The sequence below is a fragment of the Mus pahari genome, chromosome 2 (assembly GCF_900095145.1).
Source record: "Mus pahari chromosome 2, PAHARI_EIJ_v1.1, whole genome shotgun sequence".
Lineage (NCBI taxonomy): Eukaryota > Metazoa > Chordata > Mammalia > Rodentia > Muridae > Mus > Mus pahari.
In genome coordinates, this window is record NC_034591.1 from 117,456,838 (window position 1) to 117,472,603 (window position 15,766).

General features: G+C 45.7%; 1 protein-coding gene and 1 pseudogene across 1 annotated transcript in view; both read left to right on the forward strand.

Annotated features, from left to right (window-relative positions):
* The window catches only part of Gxylt2 (glucoside xylosyltransferase 2), an 85,234-nt gene that overhangs the window by 10,123 nt on the left and 59,345 nt on the right, over positions 1-15,766 (forward strand). The window lies entirely within an intron of this gene.
* Positions 10,752-12,887, forward strand: LOC110316073 (annotated as a pseudogene).

Consider the following 15,766-nt stretch of genomic DNA (forward strand, 5'->3'; position numbering starts at 1 on the left):
GAGAGAGAGAGAGAGAGAGAGAGAGAGAGAGAGAGAGAGAGAGAGAGCCTAGTTTTCTTTATCCTTTTTATTCAGCCTGGGACCCTAGTCCAAGGGATGACACCTGCCACCCCCACCCTGCATTCACAGGTAAGTTTCAGTTAAACCTTTCTAGTAATACCCTCACAAACATACCCAGATGTGTGATTCCAGTCAAGCTGACAGTAAGGAGGAACCATCATAGCCCCTCTATTGAGAATCCCTGATTTTGTGCAAGTAGAGTGGCTCGTGTGTTTAAACGTGACTTTTACATGATGACATGACTGTTAGAACATGAGATGTTGTAATCTTCTGGCAGGAATGCATATTGTTTAATACGGGACCCACATCTTCCACAAGACATAAAGAATACATAATCAAGAATATTACTTCCTTCTATGGATGTAGAAACCGAGGCCCAGAGGAGTCAAATAAGGATGGATGTAAAACATCTGGTACAGGGCTGACTCACCGTCCCCCTCAGTAGTTTGCTGTCCTGGGCACTATCACTGCCCATCATTTGTTAGGAAGTAAACTATAACTGCACCCAGATGCCTCATCTGTCTTCAGGAATCCTTGGCTCTCTTGCAAGCTCACTGGTGAGATGAGATGATGTAAATGGAGTGTGTGCTTAGGGCATGTGGCAAAGGAACTGTGGGAGCCAGGGACAGCACAGAGGCACATTCGAGCAGGCTCTATTGGAGGGGGGAGGCATTTGGACACGAGGACACTGAGACTCACCTTCCATGCATGTGGATGGACACAAGGACCTGTCTCCCGGAATGACTAACAGTTGATAGAGTGTGGGAGACAGGAGCCCTTAGACTGATCCCCGGAGAGTTCCAGACCTGGTGTCTTGGCCAACTAGAATTTTGATGTCTCTTTAAGGACACAGAACCAGTGGTTTAAGTCTTAAGAAAGAGGGTGTGGGCCAGACATTTCCTGAGAATTAAGCAGTGTGCTCCGGATCCTCCATTCTGGATTCTACCCATAACATATCTCCTGAGAGTCATGGCTGCGGTGGGGTGCAGACCTTTGTGCTCCATTTTCTTCCTCTCTGTTTTTTTTTTTTTTCTCTGAGAATTTTAAGATCTTAACACTGTCAGACTAATGACCCAAAAGCCATATACATTCAAGAAATAGATTTCCTTATCGGAAGAGAGAATGGGTTAGTGGAAACCCAGGTCATTGTCTGAGAATTTTACAAAGTGTGCCCACCCTTTAATTTGGTTGGCAGCAAAGTAGATCTTGTATGCTTTTGGCTGAGCTGCCTCCCAGCCGGGTTTGAGCACACACAACGTATTTAGAGAAACAGAAGGATGCCTGATAAAGATAATATTTAACTATAATCATGATGATAATGACTACTTAATCATTACTTGAGGGACAGTACTGACAGGGCCAGGAAGGCTGCCACATACCTGTCGTCCTGGCACTAGAGAGAAAGGGAGGGAGAGAAGTCCAAGCCGCTTGGGGAGGAAAAGGTTTGTTTAGGTTACAAGTCATGATCCATCATCAAGGGAAACCAAGGCAGGAAATTGGAGTCAGGAAGTGATGCAGAGGCCAAGGAGAAACACTGCTGGCTGGCTTAAGCTTCATAGTTTGCTCATTCTGCTTTCCTTTTCCACAGTAGGCTGGGAGTGGGCCCTCCAACATCAGTTAATCAAGGAAGCCCAACAGCTACGCCCACAGGCCAGTCCAAGGGAGCTGATTCCTAAATGGAGGTTCCTTCTCCCCAGGGGTGATATCAGACAGGGCTCTCTGCATGTGGTTAGCAATTTTTGACAAGTGCTAAGCATGTTGTATGCAGCATTGCTTCACTGAATCTCCACTGTCACCTGAAAGGTCACTCCCGTTACTGGGTAAGTCAGAACATCTTCACTAGCAAGCCGTAGGAGTCCACCCCACACACGGTGTCACTTCACCATGAACAGAAAACTACTGACTCAAAACTAGAGACTGCAGAGGAGATAAATGTCCAGTTATGGGTGTGGCCAAAGCCATCCTGCCCCTGTCATTAAGCTTTGTGTGAATGACTCTCTCGGGGGGCTCTCTCCCCCATGGAACCAGCTGATCTGGGCTTGTGCCCTTGAGTTTGCAGGCATCTGCACTCTGTGATGGCCACACCGGGGACATGTGCCTGCAGCTGTGAGGGTAAGGGGATTTGGTTCAAACCTCATGGACTGATATCTGAAGAGCAGTTCTCTTAAAATATAGTTGAGGTGCTCTTCCCTGAAACTCCTGAAAATAGTTGCTGGTAAGAAAGACACGGGCCAGCAAACATCCAGTCTCATCAATGTGTCCATCTTACCGATGGGGAGCACCAGGGTAGAGATGGTAACAGCTTTTGCTGTAGAGGGTACAGGCAACCAGTAGACCTAGAAAATGAATGTCCGTAGCCTCCAAAGAGAAAAATTGCTAACCACATGCTGTTCTTAGAGACAAATCCCAGGCTCTGAACCCTTTATCACGACTGGAAATCCCTTTGGAAAAGATCTCTCTGATACAGTCTCTTGGTTTCTTTTCTCTTTTTTTTATTGAAATGTATTTGTAAAGGGCATAGGCAAGTTATAAAAACTGTCCCTTTCCAGCTTAGAAAAAAAACTGCAGGCACGGGGAGACAGATGAGTGGGTAAAGGTTGCTTGTTGTCCTCTGACCTCCACGCGCGGACTGTGGCACATGTGTTCCTGCAAGCACAAGCATGCATGGGTGTGAAGGCACACACGTGCGCACACACACAACTAATGCTTAAGATTTTGTAATAAAAAAATAAACTGTTCATGTATTCATACCCTCACATATATTGTATCTAGTTCTTAAAAAACAAAATACTAGCAGTGGAGATGAAACTGTGGTTATAAGTGCCTCATCACCTTTGCCTGTCTGTGTTTTCAAAGCTTTCTGTAATGAGTATGTATATCAGTGTTATGTGATACTCTTTGGGGGAGATGTGGCCAAATGTTTATGCACCCCCCAGGTAGAACCGATGACAGAACAGAGTTAGGATACCTCTGAAGTCCCCCTCGGTGAATCAGTGAATTTATAGAAGCACGGGGACTCAAAGGCAGCTGTGTTACCAAAGTTTACTTTGGTGCTGTGCAACCCTTGAAAGCCAGAGCTCCGGAATTCACTGCAGTGCTTACGGGCAGCATTACAGGTAGGAGAGTCCCTGCTTCTCAGCAGTCCTGACTGCTTAGATAACCTTGAGGGAGGGGGCACCTTGTGAATCTGCTAAGTTTCAGGAACTTCCTAATAGTCGTGAACTGTGACATACCTAGTGTCAGTCCAGCGTCCCCATCCCATCATAGCCATGATCTGTACCCCCTCTTCTCCCTCCCCATTTGTTCCGTATTCTCCCCACTCATCTTCTCTCCCCTCCCCCACCCTCTCCCATAGCAGAGACAGGGTTTCCCTATGTAGCTCTCATGGTTCTGGAACTCACTCTGTAGACCAGGCTGGCCTCAAAGTCAGAGATTTGCATGCTGGGACTAATGAAGTGCACCACCACTACCTGGTGTTTTGTTTTGTTTATTGTGATTTTTAATGTGTAAAGATGGTTTGTCTGGGGCTGGTGAGATGGCTCAGTGGGCAAGAGCACCCGACTGCTCTTCTGAAGGTCCTGAGTTCAAATCCCAGCAACCACATGGTGGCTCACAACCATCTGTAAGGAGATCTGACTCCCTCTTCTGGAGCGTCTGAAGACAGCTACAGTGTACTTATAATAAATAAATAAATCTTAAAAAAAAAAAAAAAAAGATGGTTTGTCTGCATATATATCTATGCATGTGTGCATGCGTAGTGCCTGCACAGGCCAGAGAGGGCATCAGATCCCCTGGAACTGGAGTTGCCCATGGTTGTGAGCTGCCATGTGAGTGCTGAGAACAGAACCTTAGTCCACAGGAAGAACAGACAATGCTCTTAACTCAGCTCTCCAACCCCTATGTTTTGAGTCTTCACAACCTCCCTCCAAGATAAAACATTCAGTTTGGAACAAATTGCTACTCAACAGTTACTTGTATAATTTGCAAAAAAGAAAAAAAAAAGAAAAAAGAAAAGAGAAAGAAAGGAAGGAAGGGAGGGAGGGAGGGAGGAAGGAAGGAAGAAAAAGAACAAAAAAGCCCCCAAACTAAAAGTTTATAAAGAACCATAAATAATGAAAACCTGGTGATTGTTCTGAGGTGTTGGAGGATGAGAAGTACTTGGAGAGACCATTTCTCTCCACTTCCCATCCAAGGAGGTAACTCGTACTCTTTATTTCAGGGGCAGAGATAACATTTTCTGATTCCATGTGATCCCGTGATTCTCCTCCCTCCCACATTCAGTGCCATTTATTTCATGCTCACTCTGCTACTCCATATTTTAAAAATCCCAACAACACCCTAATTTGAACAAAAAGGGGGGGTGGAGAAATCCAATCTCCTGTGACAGGAACGGTCACAAGGCAAAAAGGGTGAGATGAGTGTTAGCCCAGGTGCCAGTGCAGGATTTTGCAATAGAAAACCCAAAAGGTGTTAAATAACAGCAGAGAGTTGGTTAAGGTGTGTTATGGGAATCACACCCCACGCAAGGGCATCCAAGAAGGCTGTGAGTTCAGGACCGGAGTCCAGCCGACCCCAGGAGCCCAGGACGGAAGCTCCATCAGTCCACAGAGGGCTCTGTCTGATTCAGTTGTGTAGCATGTTTAGCTCAATGATTGGAAGCGTGGCCTCTGCCCACTGCAACCGCTGCAGAGGGTGAGCCCATCGGTTAGAGAAGTCTTCGCAGATTCAGCTCGCTAAGGATCTCAAGATCGTAGACTTGGTGGTGGCGGCGCAGGGGCGGCTACGTCTGAAAGCTGATGTCCTTACGAGAAGAAAGGGCAAAGGACACATACAGGCTGCGTGGAGTGCTACATGCCTCTAAACCCAACACCCAGCAAGCTGAGACAGGAGGATTACAGGTTTAGAGACAGCCTGGGATACATAGTAAGTAAGATACATATCTAGAAGGAAGGAAGGAAGGAAGGANGGAAGGAAGGAAGGAAGGAAGGAAGGAAGGAAGGAAGGAAGGAAGGAAGGAAAGAAAGGAGGGAGGGAGGAAGGAAGGAAGGGAAGGAGGGAGGGAGGGAGGGAGGGAGGAAGGAAGGAAGAGACTTAAACCTAAGAGCTATGTGGGCAAATGTGCCTGTACAGCGACGGTTGAAGTGACATGGCTACCTCACTGAGAAACTCTGGGCATTGCTGGAACCCAGAAGCTAGAGGGAGATGCTGATGTCTTCTCCTTACCCTGTGGGAGAAGCCTGGCCTTGCCCATACCTTGATTATGTATCTCTTGGTGGCATGCGAGAATTACTTTTGTTGGGTTAAACCACCAATAATGAGGGAGGGAGGGGAGCCTGGCCTCTTAGGTGTGTTCCCTGGGTCACACCCGCATGCTGGGATACTCCCCCATCATGCAGCACGCATATGTGTGTGCAGAGATGTCAGAAAGCAAATGCACACACATCCCCGCATGGGCGTGGCTACCCACTTCAGACATCAGATACCTACACTGCATTAGCTCTAGACTTTGTTTAGGAACTCAGCCATGTTTCAGACATCACGAACCAAATTTAAAATGTACTGCTCATTAATGTATTTATCAAATTATTTTATTAAAACCCCCCCCCCCCGTGGCAGGTTTTTGGCATGCTTTTGACATTATTCATATTCTACTGTGACTCCAAGGCAAGCTGTCAGCTTGGCTGTCTTGAAAGATTAATGATACTTGATTCGACTCCAAACCACGGGTCATTAAAAGTGATTTAAGTGTTAGCAAAGTTTTCGGTGTCGTGTCTGCCTTCCACGTGAAAGGTCTGATTGCAGCCTCAGAGGGAGAAGTGCTTGTTGCTTGTGTTCATTCATGTTTCTAAAGCATGTGGGTTAGGGCTAGGGACATAGCTCTGTCAGTAAGTCCTAGCTGCATGAGAAAGAAGACCCGAAGTCCATCCTTAGTAGCCATGTGAAAAATACTCTCTCTCTCTCTCTCTCTCTCTCTCTCTCTCTCTCTCTCTCTCTCTCTCTCTCTCTCTCTCTCTCTCTCTCTCTCTCTCTCTCTCTCTCTCTCTCTCTCTCCTAGCACTGGGAGGGAGAGACAGGTAGATAGATCCCTGGGGCTCATTTGCTGGGCAGCCTAGCTGAATTGGGAAGCTCCACATTGCAGGGAGAGACTCTGACTCAAAAAATGAGTTGGGGGGGCAGGTGAGATGGCTCAGTGGGTCAGAGCACCCGACTGCTCTTCCGAAGGTCCGGAGTTCGAATCCCCGCAACCACATGGTGGCTCACAACCACCCGTAACAAGATCTGACGCCCTCTTCTAGAGTGTCTGAAGACAGCTACAGTGTACTTACATATAATAAATAAATAAATCTTAAAAAAAAAAAAAATGAGTTGGTTCCTAAGGAAGAATGACAGCCTGAGCTGGTCCTTTGTCTGGCCTTTCCACATATGCACACGCATGTGCGCACACACGAGCACACACACATATGTGCACACACACAAATAAAACTTACAGTGTTTCAAGAACATTTGTTAGTGACTGTTGCTGCCCACTTGTGATTTGAATAGAAAGAATTCCACATCTGTAGATTGCCTTTCCAGGGGCTGTATTTAGTGTCTCCATTTCTTCACCCACCACTCTGGCTCCTTCACAGCCTTCTTCCATATTCAGCGAGCCAAATGGGTTCATCTTGCAAAGCATTACAGTAGAGAAACGCTTTAATGCCTTCTTGCCCACAGTGAGCCCAATCAGTTTCTTAGACTTTATCTTCTACAAGACATTTCTGCATCTCCTTTCCCCGAGTAAGGCTTCTCGCTGGCAGTCTGGGGCTGTGTGTTAAAGAAGTGTGATCTTGCTTGCAGCTTTCCCTGGCCTTATCACAACATCATGCTTGCCTGAGTTAATTCTGCTTAAAGGGGAACTCTGATAAGAGAGGTGGCAGGAGGCGGTGAGAAAGAGGGGCCGGGCAGAACCAATTACCCGCTTAAATAATTCAGTGTTTTTCTTAGTAATAGGCTACAGAGTAAACAGCACTACGAATAAATGCTGTTCTCCATTATTTATACACTCCAGAAATGGAAGTTTAATTAAGTCGTACACTTGAGACTTTGAAGCGATTAAGGAGACGCTTGTCTCAGACAGCAGGCAGGGGAGGTGTGGGAGCCTCTGCTCCCCCTGAGCTGCCTCTGGGGTTCAGAGGATCATTTTTCATGTGAGTGTGGGGAGCTGGAGCCTGGACCATGGGGACAATGGTTTCCGGGCTCACCAATGTCACATGTGCTATTGCTGCACCACCATGGCCTGCTTTAAAATCTCTTCTACAAAATCCGTGTGATAAGTTTTCATGCGCTTGCTTACCTACTTAACAACACTGGTTTAACCCCAGTACTTTTAGACACACATACAATGCCATGGGTTTTCTTTCTGTTTTGGTTTATTTATAAAATTGTGCAACCACTGCCCCTGTTCAATTACAGAACGTGTTCACCACCACCCCTAAAGGAAACTATATCCACTAAGTTATCCAAAGACCAAGGACTTGAGGTTTGCTGCTTCTGTTTCCACACGTTCCAGCACATGTCAGTCAGTATTTATTCCTTTCGTTGTGTAGCTTGCCACATTTTACTTAAGCGTTCACATTTGAAGGGTATGTAGGGTGGGCTTGGTAATCGTGATTAATGCTGGCATGGACATTTGTGTGCAGATTCTTTGTAGACATATGTTTTCAGTTCTTGCGCATAGCTTGGAGTGAAATTGCTCAGTCAGGTGGTGCACTCTATATTTAGCATTTTTGGGGAACTGCTGGTTTTTCCAGGGTGGCTGTCATAGTTTATAATGCCACCAGCTGTGCTGAAGGGCTCCCCTTTGCTAAGTCCCTTTGTTTATTTTCCTGGTGAGGGGGGTCAATTCCAACACTCCGCACATTCCAGGCCAGCAATATCCCTCTCAACCGTACCGAGAGACAAGGCTTCTCTGTGTAGCCCAAACTGGCCTGAATTCACTGCACGGCCAAGGCTGGCCTCAAACTCATGATCCTCCTGCCTCAGCCTCATAGCTGTCTCTTTTCCTTTCCTTTTCTCTTTTTCCTTTTCTTTTCTTAAAGATAGTCCCAATCCAGTACCAGGAATGGTTGCAATCACCCAGGTAGGTGGTGACTGGCAGAGAACAAAATACTGTTGTTGGTTTTCAGCCTAGTCCTTTCCTGCTGAAGTTCTGTCTACTCAAGGAGGATTAAGTAATCTTAGCACAGCGTTCAAGGTATATCAGCACCAGACTTAGACTTAGTCTAGTCATTGATGTAGCTAGAAAGGGACTGGGAATGGCGACTGTTCCACGGAGCCTGTCCTGCGTAACACCACCGATCACCCCAGGGAACCGGAAGCAGTTATGCAAGTCTTTGACTCCGTGATTCCATTCACCCGTGGTTCAAGGTGGCTTGGTCCTGCTTGGTTTAGTTATTTTCTCAAGACCTGTTTCCCCAGGAAGGTCCAGATAGATTTGAGAAACTTAGCAAAACTGAGACTTTCTTTTTTTGTTTGTTTGTTTTCTGTTTTTTGAGACCGGGTTTCTCTGTATAGCCCTGGCTGTCCTGGGACTCACTTTGTAGACCAGGCTGGCCTCGAACTCAGAAATCCACCTGCCTCTGCCTCCTGAGTGCTGGGATGAAAGGCGTGCGCCACCACGCCCGGCTCAAGACTTTCTTAATAAGATGATAGATATTAACCAGTGGTTCCATTTATAAGAACACAGTCTAAAGAAATAGTGCAGAAGAAGGAGGAAAGTCTACTGGCTATATCTGCTTGGTGCAGGATTTTAAAGTAACAGGATAATTAGGAAGAACCAATGAGAGATGGTGATGGTGTCTTCTTGGGTGGAATAGTAGATAGCCCATAAAAAACAAAAAATGGTCATTCCTGCTTAAAAAGGAACAGGAGAAATGAAAGAAGCAAATAAGACACGACAATTAAACTTCTATGCATGCTGGGTGTGCTGGCAAGTGCTCTAACCCCGGCACTCAGGAGGCAGAGGCAGGTGGATCTCTGTGAGTGTGAGGCCAGCCTGGTCTACAGAGTGAGTTCCAGGCCAGACAGGGCTACAAAGTGAGAATCTGTCTCAAATGTCTGTGTATACACACACACACACACACACACACACACACACACACACACTTGTATACTATCAATCAGCTGTGTGTGACAGAGAGAGAGAGAAAGAGAGAGAGAGAGAGAGAGAGAGAGAGAGAGAGAGAGAGAGAGAGAGANAGAGAGAGAGAGAGAGAGAGAGAGAGAGAGAGAGAGAGAGAGAGAGAGAAAGTATGTGTTCAATTGAATAAAGACTGATTTCAACAAGAAAAAAGTCAACGGGTGTTCCAAGGGAAGAAGTTTGCATCACCAGCTTTAATATTTTATATGATTTTTAACATTTTAATTACTTATGTGGGAATACAATGCATGTGTGTCACGGTACACATGTGGAGGTCATGGGACAACTTGAGGGAGTCCATGCTTTTACCATGTGGGTCCCAGGGATCAGACTCGGTTATCCAGGCTTGAGCCCTCTTGCCAGGGCTAGTGGGTTTCTGTTTTTTAAGTAATAAGTAGCACTTTTTAAGATTTATTTATTTATTTTATGTCCCTAGTGTTTTAATGTCTTGTGTTTTATAGTTTTCAACTTCAAATGTACATTGTCTCATCCTTTTCCTAAGGATAAATATTTGCTTATTGATATGGTCTCCTATAATATATAATGTTGAATATACAGTGTGAATAACAGTGAAGTAACGAAACATATAATCAGCAGCAGAGGTAAGCTTGAGAGAAGAAACTCAGATCTGCAACAGAAGATAAAAGTATAAGCATCTTTACAGCCTTTCTCCCATGTAGGAAGGAAGGAGCTGGAAAAGGCATTCCAGGCAGGAGAACGGAATCTGTGTTGAGTCTATCAGGGAGAAGAGGAAGATCAAGATCTGTGTGGAGGCACAGAGCTGGAAGGGCAGGAGGCTGGAGGCTCTTACTGAGTTCTCAGCAGTGATGCCAGGAACCTGGCTGGGCAGATGCTGTGATCCAGAACGAAGCTCCATCGCTCCATCGGGTGAGGAGTGAGCTCGAAGTAGGTGATACCACGCGGAGAGGGGAAATGCAGGAGAGAGTCTCAGTGCCTGTCACCCTCTAGATGAAGACAAAGCTGTGTCTGGGGAGGGCCATGAGGAGCTAGGAACATCCAGTTCCCTCCACAGGACAAGCACAGTGAGAAGGTGGGGCCCTCCCAAGACAGCTTTGACTTCTTCAAGGCAAGAAAAGGGAACATTAAGCTAGAGCCGAGGTCTTCCAAGGAAGGCGGGGTGGGCCAAGGGCAAAGGTCATTGTGAGAATCCTGGCCTGGCTGAGGGCTGAATTGTGAGTGGGATGATTGTGTGTTGTGCATGTGTGTTAGCAGCGTTCAGAGGCTCCCAAGACTCTGTGTGTGTGTGTGTGTGTGTGTGTGTGTGTGTGTGTGAATGTTTCTATATGTGTGTAGTGTGTTTGGCAGAGTGTGTGTTTCTATGTGTGTATGTTTAAGTTTGTGTGTGTGCATGTTCATGCTTGCATGTGTGTGTATGTGTGTGTGTCTGTCTGTCTGTCTGTCTACCTGATCACAAACAACAGATGAGTGTGCTTTGCCAGGCAGGCATTATCTGTGGTGTAAGCCTTTTCTTCTGGTCACAGCTGGAGGCACAATGCGGGTGTGGGTCAGGGTTGTGTGACAGGGCCACCAGGAAAGAGGTGACTCAGTGGGGTTTCAAAGGATGGATCAAGACAGAGTGGGGTGGCCATGTCTGCAATCCCAGCAATTGGGCAGCAGAGGATCAGAAGTTCAAGACCAGTCTTAGCTACATTATGAGCTCTGGGCCAGCCTGGGCAACAAGAGACCTTGCCTCAACCAACCAACCAACCAACCTACCTACCTACCTACCAACCAACCAACCAACCAACCAACCAACCAACCAACCTACCAACCTACCAACCAACCAACCTACCTACCAACCAACCAACCAACCTATCTACCAACCAACCAACCTACCAACCAAACAACCAACCAATCAACCTACCTACCAACCAACCAACCAACCAACCTACCTACCTACCTACCTACCAACCAACCAACCAACCAACCAACCAACCAACCTACCTACCAACCTACCTACCTACCAACCAAACAACTGAGTTGGTAAAGTGATCACCTTACAAGCAGGAGGATCTGAGTTCAAACCCCAGGACAGGCATGGAGATGCATGTAGGATACCTGTAACTTCAGTGATGGTGTGGGAGAGACCTTGAGCTCCTGACCAGTCAGCCCAGCCTAACAGGTGACTTTCAATGACAATTCCTGTCTACAAATTGAAACGGTAGATGGCATCTGAGGAACAACACTGAAGATGTCCTCTGGCCTGCATATGCTCACATGTATGCACATGAACGTGCAAACAATGTACATTGCATGTACACTTGTGCAAACATCCACACACACGCAACCCAAGCCCCTCAATTCCAAACAGCAAATGCCCACTCCTGTTGCTTTTTATCAATCCCAAGCCAGAGCATAGCAAACCACCCTGTGTCTGGCTGAGTCCAGAGCTCTGAGGGGTTAAAAGAACTCCTCAGATCCTTGCAGACTCGGGGGACATTTGAGAGGTGGTGAGTGTGCTGTGGGTGGGAGCTGGTGAAAGGCTCGCCCTGGCAGCACACACACCCCTTCATTATTCATGTGGCAGCACACCAGGGCTGCCTATGACCCAGAGTCTGAGGTTTGTAATGTAATGTGAGAGGGAGCAGTGGGGCGGTGGAGGGCTCCTTAAATCCCACCCACCGGTGCTGGCCCTGGCACCAGAAGTGGCTTTTCATTACCTGTTACCAGACACCATGAGTTATGCAAGCCTAGCTCTTGTTTTTAGTACTGAGCAGGCGTCAACACTGGAACCTGGAGGGAAGGGAAGAGATGGCTTGTTCTGCCTTGGGAAGGGGGAGTTTTCCTTCCCTCTTTTCAGATTTGGTGTTGAGGGTGGGAACCAGAGCATGAAGCCTGCTAGGCAGGCGCCCTAGCATCAAGCACATCCCTGGTCTACATAGTTATTTTCAGTGGAATAGGTATTTGTCCAACAGTCTGAAAGACACAAAAATACAGATAAAGAAATGAATTTCTGTATGCACAACACTCAGCTTAAGAAATGCAACTTCAGGAGCACTGAGCTGCGCATCGTGCCCTGCGCCACCCAGACTAGCAAGCAATACAGTCAGGATTAGCTAAAGGTGACCCCAAGAAACCAAAGGGCAAGACATTTGCTTATGCCTTCTTCGTGCAGACATTCAGGGAAGAACATAAGAAGAAAAACCCAGAGGTTCCAGTCAATTTTGTGGAGTTTTCCAAGAAGTGCTTTGAGAGGTGGAAGACCATGTCTAGCAAAATCAAAGTTTGATGAAATGGCAGAGGCAGATAAAGTACGCTATGATCGGGAGATGAAAGATTATGGACCAGCTAAAGGAGGCAAGAAGAAGGACCCAAATGCCCCCAAAAGACCTCCATCTGGAATTTTCTTATTCTGCTCTGAATTCTGCCCCGAGATCAAATCCACAAACCCTGGCATCTCCATTGGAGATGTGGCAAAAAAGCTGGGTGAGATGTGGAATAACTAAAGTGACAGTGAAAAGCAGCCTTACGTCACCAAGGCAGCAAAGCTGGAGGAGAAGTATGAGAAGGATGCTGCTGACTATCAGTCTAAAGGGACGTTTGATGTGACAAGGGTCCTGCTAAAGTTGCCTGGAAAAGGGTGGAAGAAGAGGAGGAGGAGGAAGAGGAAGAGGAAGAAGGTGAATAAAAACTCTGTCTCCTTGTGAATACCTTAGAGTAGGAGAGCGCTGTGATTGACACATCTATTATTTGAGTCGTGTCTATTACCCTTGTTAGGTATAATTACAAAATTTGATCACAATCATATTGTAGTTTCTCAAAGTGTCAGTGGGTTACAGGAAGTGGCCATGGGTGTCCGGAGTGCCCTGAAACTGTATGAAAGTTGTACATAGCTCCAAACATTTTTAAAATGAAAAGGCAATCTCTCGTCCTCCTCACTCAGTGCACTTTGCTGTTGATGTGACAAGGCATTTGAAGATGTTTCTGGCATTCTGTTCTCAACTCATAAGGTAGTGTTAACTGTATGGTTGTTGGCTCGCAATCCTGAGTTGCCATCTGAACATATCTATAGTTTGTAAAGAGAACAAAACAACCCGGACAGATTCTTGATGCTCCTTGTGGAGCTGCGAGGGGAAGATGCCTTTTGGAGGGGGCCGTAGCTCAGGGCGTGCACTGTGAGGCTGGACCTGTTGATATGGCACAGGGCATCCATTTAGCTTCAGGTTGCCCTGTTTTTGTATATAGTGGCATAGCATTCTGCTGACATTCTTAGTTGTGGATGGGGGAGGGGTCAGCTGGCATGAGAAGTGCTTGGAGTTTTTTTCTTTAGTTAAGGGCAGTAGGTTTTAAACTTTTTAAAGAAACTGTAGAAGTCATCGTTGTCAGCAAAGCAGAGAACTACTGCATCAATGGAAGTTCAAGAACCCTCCGGACCTAAATGCAATTTGCAACATTCTGTTATTTTTTGTATGCTTAGAATGCTAAAATGTTTTTGAAGTTAAATAAACGGTATTACATTTTTTAAACTTAAAAAAAAATGCAACTTCAGGACTGGAGAGATGGCTCCATGTCTGCTGGGCAGTGGTGGCGCACACCTTTAATCCCAGCACTTGGGAGGCAGAGGCAGGCGGATTTCTGAGTTCCAGGCCAGCCTGGTCTACAAAGTGAATTCCAGGACAGCCAGGGCTACACAGAGAACCTCTGTCTCGAAAAAACAAACAAAAAATGTAAAAAATAAAAATAAAAAAGTGTGTGTGTGCTGCTTTTGCAGAGGACCAGAGTATAGTTCACAGCACCCATAGCAGGTGACTCACAGCTGCCTGCAGCTCCAGTTCCAGAGGATCAATATTGCCACTGGCCTTTGCTGGCACCTAGTCTCTCACACACACACACACACACACACACACACACACACACACACACACACATTCATACACACACTCATACACACTCACACACATACAGACATACACACTCATACACTGACACACAGAGACACATACATGTACACAGACACACACAGATAAACACACGCTCACACATACACAGATACAGACTCACTCAAAGACACACTCACACACACACAGACACACACACACTCACACAGAGATAGACACTCATACACAGACACACAGACACCCACACACTCAGAGATACAGACACAGAGAGAGAGACATACTCACACATATGCACACACCCAGACACACACTCTCACTCAGACACTCACACTCACATTCACATAAATAAAAATGAATTCATCGGTGAAAGAAAGAAATACAGCTTTTAGTCAGCCTTCAGAAATAACTGGCATCCTGTACTGGACTGTTCCATTCTTGTTGGTATACTTTATTTTCACTCCATACACATCTGCTAATAAGATACAACACTTTTTTTTTCTTTTATTTAAGGGCAAGATGGCTCATTTTAAAAACAAACAAACAAATAAACGAAAAAAAAAACAAACAAACAGTACCACACTGATCATGGTGGCCCGCAGACCTGTGATAATGGTCATTCTCTTGGGTATTAACATTGTAGTATTTTTAGATACTGAAATATGTCAATGGGACCAAGAACTTTAGAGAATAAAAATCTTGGATGAAAATTGACACCAGTAAGTCTGGTGCTTTAACCCACAAAATTCATTTACACAAAAGACACTCACACTCATAGACATTTAAAGTGCCAGGAATCGGTAACCTTATGCTATGGCAACACTCTTTTGTTAAGGAAAATCTGAATGTGCTTATCCTGTTTCGATCTGCTCAGACGTCTTCATTTCCTCTTAGACCTTCCGCTGGAGCAGGCAGGCCGGGCTTATTCTCTTTCACTGCTGTATGTTTTTCCATGCTCTCACCATGGCAAATATGTTAGTGACTTTCATGGTCATCAGTTCATTAAAAAACAAAACAAAACATAAAACAAACAAACAAACAAACAAAAACAGATCTATTCTGCATGTTCTTGTATGGGATTGTGCAAATGCACAAGGGTTTCTGTAGGTTATTCAAGTAGGAGTCTATGTGGAAGAACAGGTTGTATGCCCATCTTTATACCTGCTAACGTGCCATATGTCAATTTCCACTGTTTGGTACCCAGGCTGCCTGATTCCTCTCCCCATTCATGGGGAAGCTCATCAAGTTTATCTCTTTATTTATTTTCTTATCTTTCCTAGTCTAAAATAATGAATTTACTTAAATTTGTATGTCCCAGCTTACTGAGGTTCATACTCATTACCCATGCAGAAGTTCAGTGAGTGAAGCTGAGCATAGTGGGCTCCTTGTTAGGGGTGGGGAAGGTGCTCGTGTTTCAGGTACTGAGGGTGGAATGGACATTCTCTTTCATGCTAGCAGGTGCTTTGCCAGCGCACTGCATTCCAGCCCCATCTGTAACACCTGGCTTCCCAAATACAGGGCACATTTAATACAGGGCACATTTAATACAGGGCACATTTTAACCAGCTGTTCACATTGGGTCTTGTAGCATTTTTTAAAACATGTGTATGTACATGTACATGTGTGTGTGTGTATGTGTGTGTGTGTGTGTGTGTGTGTGTGTGTGTGTGTG